The sequence below is a fragment of the Cervus canadensis genome, chromosome 7 (genome assembly GCF_019320065.1).
Source record: "Cervus canadensis isolate Bull #8, Minnesota chromosome 7, ASM1932006v1, whole genome shotgun sequence".
In the NCBI taxonomy this organism is placed as follows: domain Eukaryota; kingdom Metazoa; phylum Chordata; class Mammalia; order Artiodactyla; family Cervidae; genus Cervus; species Cervus canadensis.
The window spans coordinates 70,900,699-70,923,665 of NC_057392.1; the positions used below are offsets into that span (position 1 = coordinate 70,900,699).

The 22,967-nt window shown below is 39.9% G+C and overlaps 1 protein-coding gene across 8 annotated transcripts in view; it reads left to right on the forward strand.

Annotated features, from left to right (window-relative positions):
• The window catches only part of TNIK (TRAF2 and NCK interacting kinase), a 390,807-nt gene that overhangs the window by 101,216 nt on the left and 266,624 nt on the right, over positions 1-22,967 (forward strand). The window contains exon 1 of one of the 8 annotated variants that reach the window (XM_043473742.1): positions 13,330-16,333. The exons of the other annotated variants lie outside the window; for them this stretch is intronic. The gene's annotated coding sequence lies outside the window, so the exon portion shown is untranslated. Of the gene's footprint in view, positions 1-13,329; positions 16,334-22,967 lie in introns of those variants that run through there. 8 annotated transcript variants of the gene reach the window in all.

Genomic DNA, 22,967 nt, shown 5'->3' on the forward strand with positions numbered 1-22,967 from the left:
GTGTGTGTATACCATATCTTTATTCATTTTTCTACCAATGGACATTTAGATTGCTTCTATATCTTGGCTGTTGTACATAATGCCTCAGTGAACATTGGAATGCATACATCTTTTTGAATTATGATTTTGTTTTCTTAGGGTAAATACCCAGAAGTGAAATTACTAAATCATATGGCAGTTCTATTTTTAATTTCTTGAGGGGCCTCTATTCTGTTTTCCATAGTGGCTTCTCCAACGTATAATCCCACTGACAGTGCACGACCTCACCAACATGTGTTGTTTGTTGTCTTTTCGATGGTAGCCATTCTGACAGGTGTGAGGTGGTATCTCATTGCGGTTTTAAGTGAAAGTTCTTGACTTTTTTGTGGTTCATGTGTCTCTTTAAAGTTCAAGGACTGGCTTTGTTTTGCTAACAATAGAAGCGGTACTTGTATACAAACATGTATGTATAGGGTATACATAGAATACCCATTATAGAAAAGTCTCCATTCCACAAGCTCATGAAATGTAGATACTTACTGCTTATGATCCCTGCTGTTCAGATGAAGAGTCTGACCTTAGAAAACTTGACTTGTGCTAGAAGCTGAAACCACCCACAACCTTTTGATGCCAAAGACTTAAGCAGATATAATTAATTAGAAGAATGAAAGCATGGTGGGCTGAATGCAGGCATTCAGTGATGTAACCTTTAACTTAAAAGTACTGTCCCTAGTTTTTAGGGTCCCTTTTAAAGTAGAGGGGTTACACTAGCAAGCCATTTTTCCTTCATAATTGTTTACATAATTTATTTCTCCTCTTTGATCATTTAAAAAATGTTACTTATCTTGCTGCTTATAAGTGACCTAGTAATTCTGCTAATATATTGAAATAAATGTTCTTTAAATAGCCCATTTAAGAGGACAGGTAACTTCGTGGTAAAAACCCAGCCAAAATATGTTGCTCTTCTAGAAGGTTCTTTGGCCTGGGTCAGTCAAGTAACCTTGGCACCACTTCTGCATTTCTGAGTACATTAAAACCTTATTAATTTTCAGAGAGGCGATATGAGCTGTACTTGACCTTTTAAAGTATCTCAGAAGAAAGAATTTTCCAACTAGTTTCAGAGCATAAAAGAAGTTTAAGAAATTTGTCGAAAACCTTCTGTCCTTAAGTGCCCTTAGGTATCTTAAAACTACTGTTTATTTATTCCTATTGATATGCTAATCACAAGTTGTTCTTCAGTATTAAAGCATTTCCTCCAGAGAATTTGTACTGCATGTACTTGTTTCATTTAACTGTACAGTAAAATAGTTCCCTGTTTACATAGTGGTACCAAGTCTGGTCAAGGCTATAGTTTTTCCAGTGGTCATGTATGGATGTGAGAGTTGGACTGTGAAGAAAGCTGGGTGCCAAAAAATTGATACTTTTGAACTGTGGTGTTGGAGAAGACTCTTGAGAGTCCCTTAGACTGCAAGGAGATCCACCCAGTCCATCCTAAAGGAGATCAGTCCTGGGTGTTCATTGGAAGGACTGATACTGAAGCTGAAACTCCAGTACTTTGGGCACCTCATGCAAAGAGTTGACTCATTGGAAAAGACCCTGATGCTGGGAGGGATTGGGGGCAGGAGGAAAAGGGGACGACAGAGGATGAGATGGCTGGATGGCATCACCGACTCGATGGGCATGAGTTTGAGTAAGCTCCGGGAGTTGGTGATGGACAGGGAGGCCTGGCGTGCTGCGATTCATGGGGTCGCAAAGAGTCGGACATGACCGAGCGACTGAACTGACTGACTGACCAAGTCTCATGGGGTTCCCTGATAGCTGAGTTGGTAAAGAATTCACCAGCAGTGCAGGAGACCCTGGTTCGATTGCTGGGTCAGGAATATCCGCTGGAGAAGGGATAGGCTACCCACTCCAGTATTCTTGGGCTTCCCTGAGGATCAGCTGGTAAAGAATCCGCCTGCAATGCGGGAGACCTAGGTTTGATCCCTGGGTTGGGAAGATCCTCTGGAGAAGGGAAAGACTCCCCACTCCAGTATTCTGGCCTAGAGAATTCCATGGACTATACCCATGGGGTCACAAAGAGTCCGACACGACTCAATGACTTTCACTCACCAACTCTCACATCCAAAGTACCCTGAGTTAGAGACACTTACTGACTACTAAGGCTTCCCTGAAGGCTCAGATGGTAAAGAATCTGCCTGCAGTACAGGAGACCGGGGTTCGACCCCTGAGTCATGAAGATGCCCTGGAGAAGGAAATGGCAACCCACTCCAGTATTCTTGCCTGGAAAATCCCACGGACAGATGTGCCTGGTGGGCTACAGTCCATCGGGCGGACATGACTTAACTGACTAAACCACCACCACCATCGAGTACTAAACACGTTTAGGTCAAGGCTTCGCCATTTTGGAGAATTTGACATTATTAGTTGCTTCCTCTGGATCATTGGGCGCTGGAGTACAGATGGCTCAGTGACAGAAGAGATGCTCTTAATCTCACACGTGGAATAATGATCTCCCTCTCTACCTCAGGCCCCTCTGTCCGTGGAATTTCCCAGGCAAGAATACTGGAGTGGGTTGCCATATCCTTCTCCAGGGGATCCTCCCAACCTAGGGATCTAACCTGTGTCTCCTGCATTGGCAGGCGGATTCTTTACCACTGAGTGACCAGGGACATACAAGAGGAAAAGAAGCCCTAGAATGCTGCTTTTCAAAGGTCTTTGCATGCCACTGGCTGCTTCAAATTCAACAATGATCCTGAGATCGGGGGAACTAAAGCATGCAAGAATGAATGGATTTCAGGTATGGTGGGGAAAGTATCCTTCCCTGCCTCCAAAACAAGACTGAAATGGAATGGATTGTTGGAATGTTAGATATACCAGGCCAGAAAATCATTCTGACTTTCCATCATCCTGCTTTGATAGGGCCCCAGACAGGCATTTTTGGGAAAATGTGTCAAATTTGTATTGAGCCAGGGTAAACAATCTGATTGTGTGATGCTGCCTCTTGGGAATTAGGATCTGGCGTCCTCCAGACCCAGAGTGATTAGTTTATGCTCCAAGACTGTCTGACCCTTGTAAAATGATCCCAGCTGGATGGACTGGACTGGCTGATCTCATTTTTACATGAATGTCTTATTCTTGCGGGGAATCTTTATCAATTATCTGCCTCTTTGTGTACAATGCAAAACTTAAGTAGGATCATTTCATGAGCCAGTGAAACGAGGTGCTTTGTTCCAGTCAACAAATATCTCTTACTCTCAACACTGTGACCTACTAATTCTGAAAAACAATTATGATGTATGATTGAAAATGGAATTACGCAATCAGGCCAGCATCCAAATTTCTAATTTTCCAAAAAGTAAACTTTATTGCTACCATAAATGGAAAACCCATTATTTTCAATTACACTTTAATATATAATACATACTTTTTAAATTAAAAATGTTAGCCATTATTCCACCATATCATGGTGTTCTGTGACCACCACACTTTAAGAAATACCATTGTCGCTTGTGTTCTGAGGATTACCAGCATGACAGAACTAACCACCCAGTTTCACAGTGTGATTTCCATGCGCCTTTGGCACTTACTTTTGCCTTTGTGGTCTCTTGACTCCATAAAAAGCATTTTAAGTTAGATTTTACAACTTCCTTGTTATAAAGACAAATGTATTAACATTCTATATTAAAACATTTAGTTTGCTCTAAGATTCATTGTTTTCTTCCGATTTTAAAATTGGTAGGACGTTTTTGTCAGTTTCAAAAAGCCTTGTGGTCCCAGGCGCTGTACCCGCAATGCCTGAGGAAGGTGTCGAGCCTGTAAGTGTGCATCCCCTGATCTCAGGAGGTCTGGGGGCTCCTCCAGGGTGGTGGTGGGGAAACTGCAAACATGAAATGGATTTGGAATTTTGTGTTTTTTCTAGAAGATTCAGGTGCATTTTGCTTTATACACACTAGAATGGTCATTGTTGCTTCAACTTAAAATTGTTTGAACTTAATTCTTATGGAAAGATAGATTTTAAAAGGGGTTTGTAGCTTCCCACACTTACTGGTCACACCAGCAGAGTGTTAACCAAACCAGGTTCATTTGCCATATATGCAGCAGACCAAATGCTGAGGCGCTGAGGTTTGCAGCAAAGGAAGGGTTTATTCTCAAGGCAGCCAAGTGAGGAGATAAGTCTCAGGTCCACCTCCCAGAAGGTGGGGACCCTGTTTATTTATGGGATAAAGCTGAGGTATGGGGAGTGTGGGGAAAGGTGATTGGAGATGAGAAAAAAGTGAGATAACTGTTGTTCTGCGAAGGCATAATTCAACTACACACTTCTTCTTGGGACGTGTATACAGAATATGGCGGCCTTAGCAAAATCTGAGGGTGGAGTTTTTGGCTCTCTGACTTCAAAAAATCACCTAGTGGACACTGGCACATGCACAGTTGGAGGATTAATGGTCCTAACCAGTCTCAACCAACTGGCGCAAGTTCAAACTGGACACAGTTGACTCCAAGTTTCTGAAAAACAACTTGGTCAAATGTTTTATTTAAGCTACATAATGCGTGAAGAACATGCACCTTTTTGTAAAAGCAATTAAAGCAAGCTTGATCAGTGAAGGCAGATTACAGTTTATTTATTAATGACTGACTGATTGACTACACGCAGTTTCCATAGAATGACATGTGCCCCAAAGGTACATGTTGTCTGGTTTGGACATAAGACATGTAAGGCTTTGAAAGGCTTAAAAAAAAAAAAAAGATTTGGGTTTATGATGGATATATGTCAAAAACAAACTTGCAGGTATTATCCTAACCTGTTGTGACCATAAACAGGTAATCTTAAGGTGAATAAAGTCCATTAAATTCTTGGATGAGCATAGAAAAAACTATAAAGCACTGTTTGGCTTCAAGCTCATTTATAAGCCCTCCTTTTTTATGGTCTCATGAGTGACTTAGCCTCTCAGCTATTTCTGGCAAAGAGGAAGAACACTCACTTTTGATGACATTAAAATTCTTCTTTCCACCTGCTCTTTTTTAAGAAGTCACTTCCCTAGGTATTTAGAGGAGGATGGCTTTTCTCTTTGTCCTCTCATTACTAATGTCTTCTCCAGGACAGGCCATTATAAAAGCTTTTTGTTTGTGAAATCAGTTCTCTGATTTGGAACTTCCTCTCTCAAACCTAAATGCCGCATTTGAAGTTCTCCCAAATTGCTGCTGCTGCTGCTCAGATGTCTTCTCGGTATTGTATGCTAAATGCAAGGGTCTTTATTTAGGTGCTTTGCTCTCTGGAAAGAAAATCCTAATGAGTCACCCACTTTGCTAATTTCTCTGTAGGTGTGACCGGCTAAGTGCCACCATAATGGAAATCATCTGGATCAGGAGCTCATTTGTCCCGAGCCTAATGTAGCCTATAGGCTTCTCTTCAGATTATTTTGTGGCAGTTCCTTCTCAGCCAGAGGCCAGCTTTGGGGCCACTGAGGAACTTGAGTATCAGAGATTGAGGTACTACTTAGAACCAGGCTGACTGCCAAGATGTGCTATGCTCTGTCTGTTTGGTGCCTGAGCTAGGATATCTTGTTATTTTATTTTTTTTTCCTCCAGCAAATGAACAAATGAATGAAGAACATAACTCCAAAAACCAAGTAAACATCACCCATAACATCTTAATCTTCTGAATCTGATTCCATCACTCTACTTGCTTACTGTTCTATTCCCTCTGTTTACTGTCCTCTTCCAAGCAATGAACATCTCTCATTTGAGTATCTGCAGTGGATTGTCCCCTGAAGTTACCCCTGCAGCCCTGCATTCCCACCATGCAGACAGTGAGTCATACAAAAATGTTTACTTGACTGTCTTTCTCCGCCTGAAACCCTTCCGATGGTTTCCCATTTGATCAAGACAAGATTCAGATGTGACTACAGTCTTAACTCAGTTTTCTTGCTGTTCTCCCTCCCTCTCTGGGATTCAGACACATTGCTTTCTTTTAATACAGCAAACCTAGCTTATTCCCGCCCATCTCAGGGCTTTCACACATGCTGTTCCAGCTTCCTGGAATGCTTCTCCTTTTATTAACTCCTTCATATCACTTCCTTACAAAAACCTTTTCTCATCCTCCAGAAGATCCCAGTCCCTGTTTTGAGCTTTCCTAGCCCATGCTCCACCCACATACCTTCAGATTAAGGTATATCTAGTTGAATAATGCCTTTCTCCTTTATCTGACTGTAAGCTTTGTAAGGGCAGGGACTTATCTTCTTTGCCCATCATACTGTTTCCAGCAACTCACACACTACCTGGTAAAAACTAGGTTCAATAAATAAAATAAGTAGAATGTGATACTTAGATTATGTGCTTAATATGTCTGTGAATGAAGTATGATACTTACACATGGAAATCATCAGAAAGGATTTAATTATGGACCATGTCTCTAACAAGGCAGAAGATTACATAACACGTATTCAATGATTTTTCTTCAAAAATGGTAAAATCAATGTTTTGGGTGTTAAAAGAGTGGTTATTTATCTACAGTGGCTCAATTCTGCATAGATTAATAAGCTTTTAGAGAAATGACTGATCAGCTGCATCAAGCATGAACTGACTGCAGTGCCTTTGTATCTGCTATTTCATCTGCCTGGAATCTTCTCCTTGGGATGTCCTTGTTGCTTGATCCTTCACTTCCTCCAGTTGTCTGCTCAAATGTCGTTTTATTAGGGGCCCTTCCTGGACTGCCTCTTAGAAAGTAATACCTCACCCTCTGGACTTCCTATTTCTTATTCTCCTTACTGTTTAACTTTTTTCTAACATAGCACTCATCATGAATTTGTCATTTATTCATCCATTCACTTACTCATTTCAGTCTCTTTCCACCAAACTCTTCCATGAGGATAAGGACTCTATATTTAATGAGTACTCTGTCCTAGCACCCAGACCAATGCTAGATACCTAGAAGATGTTAAAAGTATGCTTTTAGAATACATGAATAATCATGGGGAAGTAAACCTCAAAATTTTATCCCCTTGCCTCTAAGGAATAAAGAAGGAAACAAAATCCACTTTCATTTTCGACCTCTTTTTATCCTTCACCGAAAATTACTTCTCATGTTTTCTCTTTGCTGATACACAAAAAGCAACTCTGGGCTAGCAATTGGGAACAAAGGTTGAGTCCCCCCCAACCAGATTGTGCCCTGTGACAGCTCCTGCCTGTTAGAAATCCTTAACTTGTAAATACCTCTGCTTCTCAGATTTCTTCATGAGCCTCCGATACAACTATAAACACACACTTTTTGCCGTGTGGCTAAGTAAAAGAACTTAGGGTATATTCACCTAAAAATAGCAGCTTGCTCTTCATTAAGTGGCAGTCTACTGCCTGCTCTTATATTCAGTCCTTCTCCCAGCAAGAAATGTAACAAAGGAAGAGGCTGGTGGTCACAAGCCAGGACATTGCAGGGCTCATTAATTACTTGGAAAATGGTGCCTGGGTTGTAGCCAGAATCCCAAACAAAGAAAGGAAATAGCTCCTGTTCTCCAATTGACAAGTTGATGAGTGAGGTAAGAATGAAAATCATTTGGGTAAGTTAAAAAGGGAAGAAATCAAATGGAAGCAGTAGTTTAGTTCAAGAACAAGGATGCAATTAAGACATATTCCCAACCCCAAGGGGGTTGATTCATATCAGTTGAGACCATGGAAATCATTATCTGCTCCTGTCCATGAGACGAATTCATTATCTCTAATAAAGGGATAGGGAACACCAATTTAGGAAAAGTCTTGATGGTGTTGGAGTTGAGATCTAAGTACATGATATGTGTACAAATGAGTTATTAATCTCAGTAGCTTCTATATTGGTTGGATCTTATGACAACTATGTTATAAATTATACAGAATTAAATATTCTTACTAAAATAGTGTCCATAATTTTAGCAAGGCTAAGAATCCTAAACCATCTTAGCAAATTTGTTTAATCAAATGGGGATAGTTTCAAGTAGGAATCAGTTAAGAAAAATGAGAATTTCTTAATGTTGATGTCAAAAGAGATGATTTTGAAAAAACACAGTGAGTTAAATAATAAAATTTTGGTGTGATTCTATTTTAAGGCAATGTTCACAAAACTTAGCCTTTGGCTTTTATAATTCTGAGCTGGGCAAAATGCAAGGAAGGTCTGATCATCTAATACTTCCCTGAAATGAGGCCGTAAGTAATTCCTTTCTTGGATGGGATTTACACAGTTTTCAGTACTGAATGGCCATAATATGTTCCTTCCATGAAACTGCTGCTTTACAAAAAAAGGAAAATGGAAACACAAAGACACCACCACTATCATCACCACCATCATTATCACCACAAAACCCCTACTTTGAAGTGAGACATTTTTGTGGCTGTTTGATAACCTGTAAGGAATATAAAGAAGATGCTAGAAATCTTTAAAATATACTGCTGTGGAGGAACCCTTCGTAGAGATGGGGTACCAGGGCTTGCTGGGCATTGTGTCCATTTTATAAATCTCTAGAAACAGCTCTGTTGACTTCAGGAATTCCTCCATTAGGGTCAAATGAGATAGTGGATTCAACAGTACTTGATGAACAGAATGAATATCTGGGATATTTTTGGTGTTAGGTCTCTCCTCTATTAGACTGGAAGCACCTTGAGGATAAAGACTTTCTCTGGGTTGTAGCTATCACCAGTGCCTGGTCCATACATGGATGAACTTGTTGAATGTCTGTGGAATGATCACCTTGTTTTTCAGGCTTTTGTTTCCACATAATACCTTAGGATACCTACCTCATCTGCATACCCACTTGTACTGTAATTTTTTTAAGAATTGAGGGAGAATTTACATATGATGAAATACACTGTTCTTCAGTATACACTTGAATGAGGTTTGACAGATTCATCTATAGTATTACTAATAGTGATATAATATTACTAATTTTCTTTATGCTGACAGTTGTACTCAATTTACAACTATATTGATAGCCATGAACTTGTGGTTTTGTAATCTTTATAATGTTGACTATTTTCTAGTCAACGTTAAAGTAAATGCATATATTTTAGAATAGAAATATTGGTCCTAGTATCACCCCAAATGTCACTCATCTAAGCTATTTTGAGTAACATTTCAGAGAGAGGCTTGTCTACCGTATTGTGAAACTTCAGGCCCCAGTTAGTGGATGGGGAATGTTTGCATGGAGTGTGGGGTTGTGACAGATTTGGGCTTCTGAAATCACCTTGGCATAGCCTGAATTATCAGGTAGGTGTCTGGGTCTGTTGTCTCAATAATGTGACAATTTTAATACACTGGACTATTGAGATGCCTCAAGTACTTCCATCTGCCTCTTAAATAGCTTTCTTTATCCATCCTTTATCCATCCATCTATCCTTCTTCAACTTTTGTTCTGCCTTAGAAGAGTAGGAAACCTTGCTTATTTCTGAATTTGTAGGGGGTGTGTGTGTGTTTGTGTTTTATAAGACCAAGGATCTTTATGCCATTGTGATGAAGGGGACAGGGGAGGGACTTTTGGACCAAAGAAGGAATTGTTTCCATTTTACTGCCTGATTATTTCTTCCATGATATCTTTGGAAGAAGGTGACTGCTTTGGAACAGTCTGGCACATTCTGAAAATTTATTTGCTGCCCAAGTATCTTTGGTACACCAGTTACATGTAGGTTCTATATATGCATTCCAGGACTGTTCTTAGGGAGCTGGTAGCCTTTTGGGAGAAAGGAGTAGAGTTCACAAGTAAGCATCATTAAGACCAGAACCTTAGGCGTTCTAGGTGCCTTGAGCTGTGTGCTGTGTGGGCAGGCTGCACTGTGTTCACTAGCTTGAAAAAGATGTGAGTAAATTAAACTTCAAATTATATTCATCTTGTTTTATTAAATTAGGCTTACTGGTGAACCACAGGCTAGTAATTCAGACCCCAGTGGCTGAAAAACATGAGCGAAGTATTCGAAGATGCAGTTGTATCTTCTTTAGTATGTGTTTGCAACAAGACATTTACTGAATTTTCATATTTTAGAAGTAATGCTGTCACATTCTCTTTCTTCTTTAGCTGGCGCAGAGTGCTCTGAGGTGGGCAGTATATACTTTATTAATCCCATTTTATAGATGAGGAAGCTGTCTTAGAGCAGAAGGCCATGATTGCTGGAAGGAATGGAGCTGCGTTGGAACCAAAGGCTCTTCCAGGCTGAGAGAGCCTGGACTTCAGATCCCTATGAGGGTTCCATTGAGCATAAGTTCATTAAAATGAACAAAAGGGAATCACTTGGAACTTATTTTTAATACACTGCACTGAAGCAGGCTCTGTATTCCTGCCCCAGTGTGCTGGCCTTAAACATGATGATATGTTGAGGCACACCTCCTTTTTTTATTGCACTCTGCAGATATGGCATATTTTACAAATTGAAAGTTTGTGACAACCCTGCATCAAGCAAGTCTATTGGCACCATTTTCCCAATAGCATTTGCTCACATCGTGTCTCAGGGTCACATTTTGAAAATTATCTCAGTATGTCAAGCTTCTTCGTTATTGTTATATTATGGTAATCTGTGATCAGTGATCTTTGATGTTACTACTGCAAAAAGATGATGCCTCACTGAAGGCTCAGACTATGGTTAGTGTTTTTTAGCAATGAAATTTTTTCTTTACCCCCACCCTAGTCCCAGTTTCATTGAGATATTATTGCCATATAGCACTGTGTAAGTTTAAGGTGGACAGCATAGTAATTTGGTTTACATACATCATGAAGTGATTATCACAATAAGTTTAGTGAACGTCCCTCATCTCATGTGGATACAAAATGAAAGAAATAGAAAAAAATGTTTTTCTTATGATGAAAACCCTTAGGATTTACTCTCTTAACAGCTTTCGTATATAGCATACAGCAGTATTAATTATATTTATTATGTTGTACATCACATCCCTATTACTTATTTATATTATGACTGGAAGTGTATGCCTTTTGACGACCTTCATCCAGTTCTTCCTTTTACCCCAGTCTGATCACTTTTTTTTTGTAATATAGTTGCTTTACACCGCTGCTGTATCAGTTTCTGCTGCATGGCAAAGTGAGCCAACATACAAATACTTACATATCCTCTTGTTTGGATTTCCTTACCATTTAGGTCATTACAGAGCACTGACTAGAGATCCCTGTAATATATCGTAGGTTCTTGCAGTGAAGTATCTTTTAGTTAGGTATGTCCTTTTTTAGACATCAAGCTACTGCATACTTAACCAACTAAAATATAGTGTAAATATAACTTTCATGTGCACTGAGAAACCAACAAATTCATGTGACTCACTTTATTTTGATATTCGCTTTATTGTGGTGGTCTGGAACCAAACCCGCAGCATTGCTGAGGTATGCTTGTGTTTGGAATAGTTTATGGATATAGAACTGGAAAAACTGACTCCTTCAGAGATGCATCAGAGTTGGTTGGTAAGTCCCTTCAGATATTCTTGGAATATCTGGAAATGCTGATAGAGATTCTTTTCACTGATCTTGGGGACAATTATTAACTGACTCTGTCTGTGTCTAACACAGAGCCCTGACGTGAAAATAAATCCCCAAATGTATGTCATCAGGTCCCATGGAGAAGCGTATGGGCTTGATTCTTGGAGAGTCTTTCAGGCCTATACTTAGAGCCATATGCTTATTTTTAAAATAATTAACAGAAGCTTATAGCTGATTAAACAGCAGATTAAAATGGCTAGTGTGGTGGGTGACTTGAGGGGAACAGAGAGACAGCAACATACCCCTGAGAGAGAGGAAGAAGATAGAAAAACTGTGAAGATGAAATACAGGTCTAATTTTTAAAAAAAAACAAACACATAGTTGAATGGTATGGGCAACATGTCTTAGTTGTTTCCACAAGAAAATGGTTAAGAAATCTGAGAAGTCAAAGAAGTGTTTATCTTAGAAATATTTCATGAAAGAGGAAAACAAAAAACTGTCTCATCAGTTTTGAATATTAATCAGAATTATTGGAAAAATCTAAATAAATAACATAGTTTTAATTTCACTGAAAGATACTTGACTCACCACACAAAGCATATGCAGCCTGTTTGGACGTGTGAAGATGCTCAACATCAGTCATCAGGCAAATTCAAGTTCAAGTTCAGTGAGACACACTCTGTACGGTGAGTGTGACCAAAATTTTTAAGACCGACGATATCAAATGTTGGCAAAGCTATGAAGCAAGTGGAATTGCTGATAAGAATATAACATCATACAGCCACTTTCAAAAACACTTTGGCAGTTTCTTATAAACTTCTTCATACACTTACTGTATAATCAGGCAAGTCCACTTGTAGGTATTTACCCAGGAGAAATACAACCTAAGCTAATAGAAAAATCCATATGTGACTGTTCATAGCTGCTTTAGTCATAATAGGCAAAAGCTGGAAATGATCCAAGTATCTATCCTTTGGAGAATGGGAAAGCAATACATGGTACATCTAAACAACAGAATCCTACTCAGCAATGAAAATAAACAACTAATACTGCAATAACAGACGAATCTCAGAATCTTTAATATAAATGAGAGAAGTCAGTCTCCATAGCTGTATACTCTGCAATTTCATTTCTGTGACATTCTAGAAAAGGCAGAACTATGAGGATGGAGAACAGGTTCCCTGGAGTAGAATTATGGGATCCTGCAAGGGAGCCTGAGGAGCTTTGGGAGCTGCCTGTCACGGTGGCTACAGAACTATACATTTGTCAGAACTCATCAAGCTGTATACTTTAAAAGAGTGAAATTTTTTCTATATGAGTCACATGCCAATTTAAAAAACCTGAAAATTATTGCCTTACTAAAAGCAATAAATGATCTAAGCATTTTCTTATGTTAGTCTAGATTTTTAAACAAAATTTTATTTCATGCCAGTGTTGACCAGGCACTGTGCTTGCCCCTGGGGATAGAAATACCAGTAAAACATGACCCTGACCCGACTGCGTGTGTGCTCAGCCAGGCCCTTTTGCATTATGGAGATTGCCCAGTATAACCCAAGCTAAAAGACAGTTGCTAGTGACTAGCTTTTAGAAGGAGAATGTTTTTGAAGGGATACATGATCAGTCTCTCTCTCTGAAAACTAGACTTGGAGAGTCACCTCAGGGACTTCCCTGCTGGTCCAGAGGCTAAGATTCTGTGCTCCCAATGCAGGGGGCCCGGGTTCAACCCCTGATCAGGGAATTAGATCCTGCATGCCACAGCAAAGATTGAAGATTTCACGTGCTGCAAGACCTGGCACAGCAAAATAAATAAATAATTTTTTAAAAAAGAAAGTCACCTCAAATGATAGTGATCTGATGTTAACTCTAGTCGAATAATAGATTCTGTCATCATAGGAGTTGTGACGGTTTATGGTAAAAAAAAACTGCTACCAGTTCTTCAAGTGAATAGATCAACTATTCAGGACTCAGGTTTTGAACTTAATACAAGTCATGTTCCCTTTATACTTTGCTGCTTCTTCCTAAGGAAATGGTTTTCATGTTTGAGGCCTGGTAACACTGTGGTGCTGTTAGCCTTGGTGAGGAAACAGCAGCACCTGGTCAGGCCTTCGTGGGTCTGCCCCCCACCCTACCCTGACCACCCTTTCTTTTTTGGCACAGCGTCAGGGTAGTTAATATGTAAAAGAAAGAAGGAATGCCGGCTCGGTAGCTGATGCTAGACTATTTTTAGAAGGCTCTTTCACACCGAATGTCATATTTTTGAGACCCTTGCAGAGCAAGGGCGTTTCCAGATGCCCTAACGCGGCCTTGCATCAGCCCTTTGGCCTGAAAAATCTCTGTTGCCCAGGGGTCCTGATGGAAACGATCTATGTTCCGTGCACCCTCCTGTTTTCATCATTCCCTTTCATCTCTCCATGCACCCCTTCGAGGGTTCTGTTCTGCTCACTCCATCTGCTCGGGGAGGGGCCCTCTGTTCCTACAGTCACAGTGGAGGAGTGTGTGTAGAGAGACAGACAGACACACCAAAACAGCAGACAGATTGCAGGCTGCGTGGGTGATCTTTCTAAACGGCAACCCTGACACCATCTTTCCAGTTCTTAAAACCTCATTTCCAGTATCCAAGCCCTGCTATGGGAGGATGCTGGGTCCTCTGGTTCAGCGCCTGCCTTTCTCTCTCAGTAGCCCTGGTGGGTTAGTTATTTAAACTACTTATATTTTCTCAAAAGCACTTGATGCTGTCTTATTGTCTTTGTTTGCACAGAGGGCCTTCTGTCTGAAATGCATCTCTTCTTATTGTCTTCCAGGTGAACTTCCAGTCTGCCTTTAGGTGGAGCTTAAACCTCTCCTTTTCTGCCCTGACCTCTTGGGTCTCTTTCACAAGGAGGTAGTCAGTCACCTTTCCTGCCCTGAACTCCATTTCTGATCTCTGATACAGGATTTATTAGACTCAGTGCTAATGATGCAGTTTCTATAGTTGTTTTCGGCACCAGTCTTTTACTTGAAGTTGTCATTTTGTTCAGCACATCAATGGATAAACAATGATAAAAGAAATGGACCCATTTGACACTAGAAGTTCCTGGAAGGAGCTAATATACCCTGTACCCAGGGGCAGATAAGGCAACTGATATTTTATTTTCTCAGGTGTAACTGTCCAGACAAGGACATGTTACCCTGGCTGCACAGGATATAAAAGCGTATTATTAACTTACTTCACGTTCGCCTAACAACCACCAAGCCTCGTACTGCACACCAGGACCCATGAAGGACATTTTCACGCTCAAGATCTCATTACACCCCCTGGCACGCTTGTGAAGGATGTCTTGTTATCCCCATTTTACAGAAAGGGAAACGAGGACTTTAAGAGGGCCTAGGTGACAAGGCCAAACCCAGGAGAGAGACCTGAATCTGGACCAGAGATTGTGAATCTAACAGGATCTAATTCCTTGGCGAAGTTTATAGTGTTTTGTATGTCTTCTTCCTTTTTTTTTTTTTTTGGCGCTGGCTAGCCTGAGGCTTTTGGGTTTGGAGTTTCTCATGGACCTTGGGAAGATCCTCTTTAGCTTGCAGGGAGGATTCTTTGTGGAGGAGGCCCTGGTGCATGAGTGGTCCAGGGAGTGGTGGTGATTGTATTGGTGGTGATGGTATAGGGGAAGAACAAAATCCTGGCACTGGGAGCCTTGCTCTCAGGCTCCATTTGGAGGACTTCTGGATTGTCTAGCTCAGTCAGTCAGGGAAGCGAAGGAGGTGGCAATGAAAACTATCTTTGGCAGGAGTGCTGTATCTCTCCTGTAATTGAGCATGGAGAGCATGGGCACTAAATGGGGCCTTTCTAGAATTTCCCTAGTCTAGAGAGTTGAGAAGACCTCTGAGAGAGCTTACAGGAGGATGAGGCTTTGCAGGCAGGTCATTCTAATGAATAAAACCCATCCATCCTCTCGTACTCATTTCCCAGTCATTGCCATGGGAATTGTTGTCAGGTCTTGTGATTTTTTTTTTTTTTTTTTTTTGAGAGAAGCCAGATTTTATGTTAAATTTCCAAATGATTAAATTTGAATTTAAAATTAAAAAGCACAGGGAACTCTACTTAGTATTCTGGAATAACCTATATGGGAAAATAATCTGAAAAAGAGCAGATGCATGTATATGTATAACTGAATCATTTCACCATCCATCTGAAACTAATGCAATATTATAAATCAACTATACTCCAATATAAAATAAAAAATAAATGAAAAGCAAAATAAAATTACATTCAAAAGAGACTCCATTCTCCTCCCTACCCTCTTCTTGTCAAACAAAATATCTTCAAGAATGTCAGTACTGAATGATTTTTTAAATGGAACTCACCTGCATATCAAAGATTACTTGTCCTTACCTCCTCCCATCCATTATTGCTTTTTGGTCATTCTGTCCAACAAAATGCCCTCAAATTTGCAAATAATTTCTAGGGAAACAAAATCCCCAGCTGAGGTTTTCCCAGTTTTAAAGAGCAAGCATCACCCAACCTCAGCTCCAAGCACTGCCACACTTCATCATGGACAGTGTCCGAGTATCTCTTTCTTTTACTGGGAATCTTGTGCCAAATCTGACACTTGAAGCTCTTTGGTAAAAATCTTTCTTCATCTCAGCCATCCTGCCCCCTCCTCCAATTTCAGTGATTCCTGTTTGAGTGAATGCACCTGGCTTTTGGTTACAGCTGAATCAGGAGGTGGTTTGGCTGGCAGAAGGATTACCCGGAGGCATTTGTGCATCTCACACCTTTCTTTGGCTCCAGCAGCCCTGACTCACAGCAGATATTCCGTCCTGACTCGCTTTCCAGGAAGAGCCATAGATGTGAAACTGGCAGGGTTCCGGCCCCTGGGGAAACTTGTCATGTGCGGCAGTGCTTGGAGCTGAGGTTGGCCGATGCTTGCTCTTCAAAAGTAAGTCTATAAAATGTAACTTCAAAAAAAAAAGAGTAAGTTAATTTTTTGGAAAGCAGTTTGACCATGTGTAAAAATGTGCAAATGTCTCTGAAGAAATGATCAGAAATGTGCACAATTATATTGTTTGTAAAGCTAATTCTGATCACTAAAAATAGTAAACAAATGATTTACATAAGAGAATGATTGAACCAATTTGAGCTTAACCATATGATATTATAAGTAGCCCTTCAAAACAGTATTAATGAGGAAATGACATGGGGAAATGCCATATTAATTCCAAAGAAAACAGGATATGAAACTACATATACACACAGGTTTATATATAGTTTATATATATATATATATGCCTATTTTTATAACTGTTTTTCTTTTCTATAATTTTCTGTGTTTTACTGACTATTCCACAGTTTTAAAAAACAATCATTACTTTTTAAAAAATAGACTTTTAATATTAGAACAGCTTTTCTTTTTCAAAGAAAGGATGGGTTCCACTACATTTTACATATTTTCCTCTATAAACATTATAAAATGAAAATAAAAATTATTTTTAAATGATAAAAAGGGTTTTCTGTGGCTTTAATATTATCATGAGCTGCATAATTTTTAAGTTTTTCTTTAAGATTTTTTTTTTTAAAAAATATGGCCCATTTTTAAAGTCTGTTGAATTTGTTACAGTATTGTTTCTATTTTATGGTTTTTTAATTTTTTATTTTTGGCCATGAGCCTGTGAGATCTTACTAGCTCCCCAACTAGGGATGAAACCTGTACACACACCCCACCATCACCATCACCCCCGCCCCCTGCTCCTCACCCCCACGTTGGAAGGCGAAGTCTTAACCACTGGACCACCAGGGAAGTCCCTGGGTTTATTTGAAAGGAGGTTTTTAAGGAAAAAAATATTATGTTCTCCATTAAAGGCATGTGTGGCCACCACCTATTTATAATGCTACGTTTAACTGAGCTCTCAAGCATTTCACAGGTACTAGATGGAATGTTAGAACATTCAGAAATCCTCTCTAACTTTGCTATCTATCCTGAAGTACTTTAAAAGAATCTGTTGTTGATCATTAACTTACTTTTGGATTTGATTCCAAAATAGACTCGTATTTAAGACAAAAGAAGTTATTCATTCTGCCTCTTAAAAGTATTTATTATTATTTCTTCTCGAACTTCCTTAGTCAAATAAAAATCAGTTTTATATGAGTCTATAATGAATGTGAGTTTAAGATGCAGTCATCTGAAATTGCATTTACCAAGTAGGTGCTATTTTCATACTTTATTTTGACTGATCAACTCCCCAAAGCTGAAAGCTAAAAATAATAAACCCTGTCATTTTAGCAAGTCAAGTCATCAGAGAAGACATTAGATAATGACAGCAGTTGGTATTGAGTAGGTTTTCTTTGCCATGCTGTTCTTGAATGGAAGATCTTGAGGTAGGGGCTGGGGAAAGGCCCGAAATCTGGGCAGCCCCTTTCTTCACTCAAAAAGGAGAGGAGCTGGTTCACCCCAAGGTTTGGGAACTAGTTAACGATCCTTAGTGCTTTGCCCCCAGTCAGGCATTAGAACATGTACTGCAGTTTCAGAAGATCACGGAATCTTGTTTTCATGTCAGTTTCAAAGGCTTGTATTATTCAATTCAAAAATTTTGTCACAACTGGCACCTCCATAACTTGAGTTTTTCTGTTATTTTAGGGATTGATCGTCTAATGCCTTTTGTCCCTATGTTTTGAAATGAGGCCAAGCAGACCTATCCCACCTACACACCTGCCGTTTGTTCTTCTTGGGTAGGAGCCCTGTGGGTGTTTTAACTCAGGTTTCTGTGTGGACGGGAAGAGAGTGTCCTAATGAACTGATTTGTTGTCGTCATAATTGGGACGGAAGGTCTAAAGGACATAGCAGTGGTTCTCATTTGGGTTTGATTTGAACAATACAGTGGCAATATCATTTATCAGATTCTCCCAAGAAGCTTTTGTCCCCCACATTCTCCATCTGCAGGTTAAAAATACTGCCCCCCCCCCCATTATAAAATGTCCCCATCCCTCCTCCAGTTTATAAGGCAGAATCTTTGGGATGTCAGAAGCAAAACCAAAAACAACAAAAATCAACTCTGTTTTTAGAATACTGTTGCCTTCTCTGTTAACATTTCTTAACTAAGGGAAAATCTATACACTCTATCTGAAGACGGCTAGCTGGAGAGGGAAAAGAAAAGAAAATTAAGAAACAATTTGGTTGGTTATCATTAATCCTTGTTTAGCCCTATGGGAAAATAAGCTTTTCTTCATCCATCTTTGTTAGCGGGTAGATTAAATTGGTTTAAGAATACTGTGGTCTCTGAAAGAAAAGACAATGGCACTTTACAGAGATACTACAAAGCAGCTGAAAATATTTTTCCTTCAGCTGTTCTGCTGTCTAAGATTAAATAGCCCTTAAGTGATTTGGGATCAGTATCTAAGAAGCATATTTGTGTCCCAAATGGAAAACTGTCCTGTCACAGCTAGGCCTTCTCCATAGAGCATACACCTAGGTGTATCTACTGGTACTTCTTAGAAAAGATCATTCAATGTTTAATTTTTGCAAACCTTCAAATACTAAGACCTGAATCATCTGTTTAGGGCATTCAGAGCTGCCTAATGGAAGCTGCATACTTGAGGGGAATTAAAAACCATTTTCTTTCCAGTCTCTCCATCTCCCCCCAGTCCTCAGCAACCTTTGACACCACATAGATTTTGAAAGTAACACTGTGAGATTAGTGCCAGGGGTCTTTCAAAGGATGCTTGTAACTGAAATGTGTTTTCTTATCCTTCAAAGCTGAAAGCCATAAAGAAAAGAAAGGAAAATGCTTTTAATGAACAGTCTTTGCAGAATCAGCTCCTTGTAACTTTGGTCGTTCCTGTGAATCAAAAATAGCCCGAAGTAGGTCATATTATAAAAATGAATTAGGTTTCACTTCACATTTCATTGCCTATGCTGGACTTTTTTTTCATTCACAGTGGCTGATTGTTAGCTAATGACTGGCCAAAGTAAAACTGATTAATTCTCTTATTTTCTTTATTTTGCCATCTACTTCTTCAGAATATCAATGGGGCCCACTGTGTGCTAAAGATTTATACCTTTTTTTTTGTTTTCCATGATCATGACAACCTTGAAAGTTGGAAATTTTATCTTCATTTTATCTATGAGGGAACTGAAGCACATAGTTCGATGTCAATGGCCCAAGGACACACAACTCATTAGTAAAAGATCTGAAAATTGGACACATTTTTTTTTGTCCAAAAGCCCTGATGTTTTCCACTACATCCTCTTTATTTTAAAAAGTTTTGTACTTGATATTTCTTAGTAAGATATAAGAATTCTTAATACCTCGTAAACCAAAGAAAAAACACTTACTGTAATATTAAATAATTTTTTAAAATGACAATAACACAAAACACTGATTTGAATTGAGCCTTAGTTTGATCTAAGTGTTATTTAAGCCTCACAAGGATCCAGAGGTTGAGTTCCATTTTCTTACTATTTTCTTGATGAGTCTCAAAAATGTTAGGGTGCTTGTTTAAGGTCACCAAGCCAGTTACTGACAGCCAAGAATCAAACCCTGCTGTCTTCATAGTCCAGGGACTTAATCTCACTTCAGCAATTTGAGTTTAGCATTAAAAATGATCAGTATAAGTGGAAATGAAATGAAATATTAGTCTTTTGAGTTCATGTTGTATACTTTTTTTACAGGCAAATGATATTTGGGAGCTGAAGTGTCAATAATTTTCATGGGTAAATAATTACAGTGTGTGTTTCTCTTCTCTTTTATTTTGAACAAACCTCAAAGTGGTCTTGAAGGGTTGCTCTTTGTATGAAAGACTGATTGAGGATGAGGTCTCTGGATGAGTGCTCTGGCAGAGTCGGGACTAGGTTCCCTGCAGGGTTGAGACTGTGGCCTCATGAGAGATTAGAAAGATCCTGGTAAAACACTGAAGGCAAAACTAGACTTCCTCTGCCATTTTGCTTACAGCCAGTCCTGCACTGAGATAATAGAATGGTGACCCTATGAACCTTCTCTTCCTGCCTAAGACGTGCTTTCCCATGGCACATGATCATCACAGAGGCTGGGGAGGGGTGCTTCAGTAGCCACCCCACCAGTGTGAACTGGCCACCATGCCATTTTATAACATCTCTTTGAGGGGAAGGAAGCCCTGAGTTACATGTTTTTAGAGCACAGCCTCTCTGCAGAGTTTCAGGCTTCCTATAATACATGATATTTTAGTCTATAAATTTGCAAGCCAAAAACAGAAACTATTGGTTCAAGTATACTTTTTGTAGACATGAGAAAGTAAATATTTTCAGGGCAACTCTTTTACTGCATCTTTAATTTGGTGACAGATTTGCCCAGAATGAAGCAAAACACCAAGCAGTAAGAAATGAAAACTGTCCAATCCTAAGAAAACCCTGCTCTTATTTGTATAACCAAGATATCAGGGCCCAGTCCATCTTTTATTTAAGGTCTCCCAAATACTTAGGTTATTTAAATTCAGTAATCTTTGAGAAAATGGGATTGGTCATGTATTCATTCTAAATATTTATCTAGCACCCTCCTATGTGCCAGGTTCTCAACCCCAGGGATACATGGATCTCATGTGAAATAAATAGATGATATACAAATAAACAAGTAATATTTAATAAGTCAGATGCTGAAGTTGCTATAAAGAAAAATAGGGTATAAGGAGTGTGTGTGTGTGTGTGTGTGTGTGTGTGTGTGTAGTAATGGGTTCTTGCTTCATCGAAGGCCTCAAGAGTAGTGGAACATTTGAGCATATATGAGGTAGGTGAAGGAGCAAGTCCTTCAGCTATCTGGAGGAAGACTATAGCAGAAATGGCAAACGCAAAGGCCCTGAGGTAGAGTGGTGGTGTATTGAGAATTAACAGGGAAGTAGCAGTCTGGATCAGTGGTAAAGAATCTGCCTGCCAAGGCAGGAGACCCGAGTTCGATCCCTGGGTCAGGAAGATCCGCTGGAGAAGGAAATGGCAACCCACTCCAATATTCTTGCCTGGGAAAATCCCATGGACAGAGGAGCCTGGCCGTGAAAGAGACCTGACTCAGAGACTAAAAAACAACCACCACCAGTCTCTGGCAACTCAAATGGGACTCTTCTGCTCTGACTGAGACAGGATCCTCAGACTGGGCTTCCTCAGTGACTTCTGGGACAGCCAGAGTCCATCCTGTGATTCCCTCCATTCTCAAGGGGCAAAGTGACTCCTTTAAAGGGGGTGGGGAAAGGCAAACAAGCTACACCCAAGCTGGAGAGGGTGGGAAGCCAATATCGTTTACATATTTAAATACTCCCTTCACAACCCATAAAATGCAAATCATTTTAATTGAGCATTTAAATCTTTTTCACTGGTAGGTATTTCAGGCATTTCAGGCTTTATGCCAATTATTGCATCATCTTAAAAGAGAAGCTTTTAAATTAATTAAACCCATTACACTTTGAATATCTGATTCTTGCCAATACATAATTTAAAGTCTTCACTTCAAAATAATTTGGTAAAGATTAGTAACCCTATCAAATGGTCCTAAACTAGGCACCTGGAGAAACATTACGCAGTCTCTAAATAGGAGCCAAATGGCCCTCTGAAAGGACTTCACTGTAGCCCCAGGAAGGCAAGTCTGCAGTACGGTCTGGCCTCAGTCTTGGAGATTCTGATTCAGTGAGTCTGTAGAGGGCTCAGTATTCTCAGTATTCGTTTTCCAGACAAGTGATTTTCTGCATGTGGGATTTTAATTCCTCCAATCAGGAATCAACTGTACCCCCTGCAGTGGAAGCACCGAATCTTAACAATTGGATTGCCAGGAAAGTTCCTGAACAAGTGATTTTCTTAGCCAAGTTTGAGAGCCACTGCTTTGGAGTAAAGTCAATATGGGTTCTATGTAGTACAGAAGAACAGAGTGGGCCATTAGTCTGGTGTGGCTCAGATGACAAAGGGACAATCATTGCACTTTCTTTTATGTAGTTGTATCAGTTAGGGAAGGCTCAGCTATGCTGCAGTAGCAAAGAACCCCCAAATCTTAGTGGCTTAATGATCTAAAGTCGATTTCTTGCTCTTAAAGCCCAGGGTCAGTATTTTGATGGGTGTCTCTTTTTCAAGCAGTGCACACTGGTGACTTTGACCCAATCACCCTAGGGCTTCCTCAGAGATTCCTGCCAAGACAGTTGAAGAGAGTATCCATTTTTGTGGGTCATTTTAGGGACCAGGCTTGGAACTGTCCGGCCATTCTATCCGCATTCCATGAAATAGAACTTGACTCCTCCTAGATGCAAGGGGCCAGGAAAGGTAGCTTATGTGCTCAGGAGTCAATAGAATATTTGTGTTGCCTGTGTCAACACTCATAGCACTGGGTTTGCAGCCATAATCCATAGTCCGCTCCTCAATGCAATTTACTGCAGGTTCCAGTGTTTTTCCACCCAGGTCTTCTGTATATTCTAATACATTATCTGGATTATTGACCTCTCCACCCTGCATACTAGTATGATGTAGCATGAGAAAGAACCCAACCTGGTTCAACCAAATCCCACTGAGATATAATTGCACAAGGGACCTCCCCCTCCCAACCCCAAATAACCCAGAAATCATTTCTGTCTTA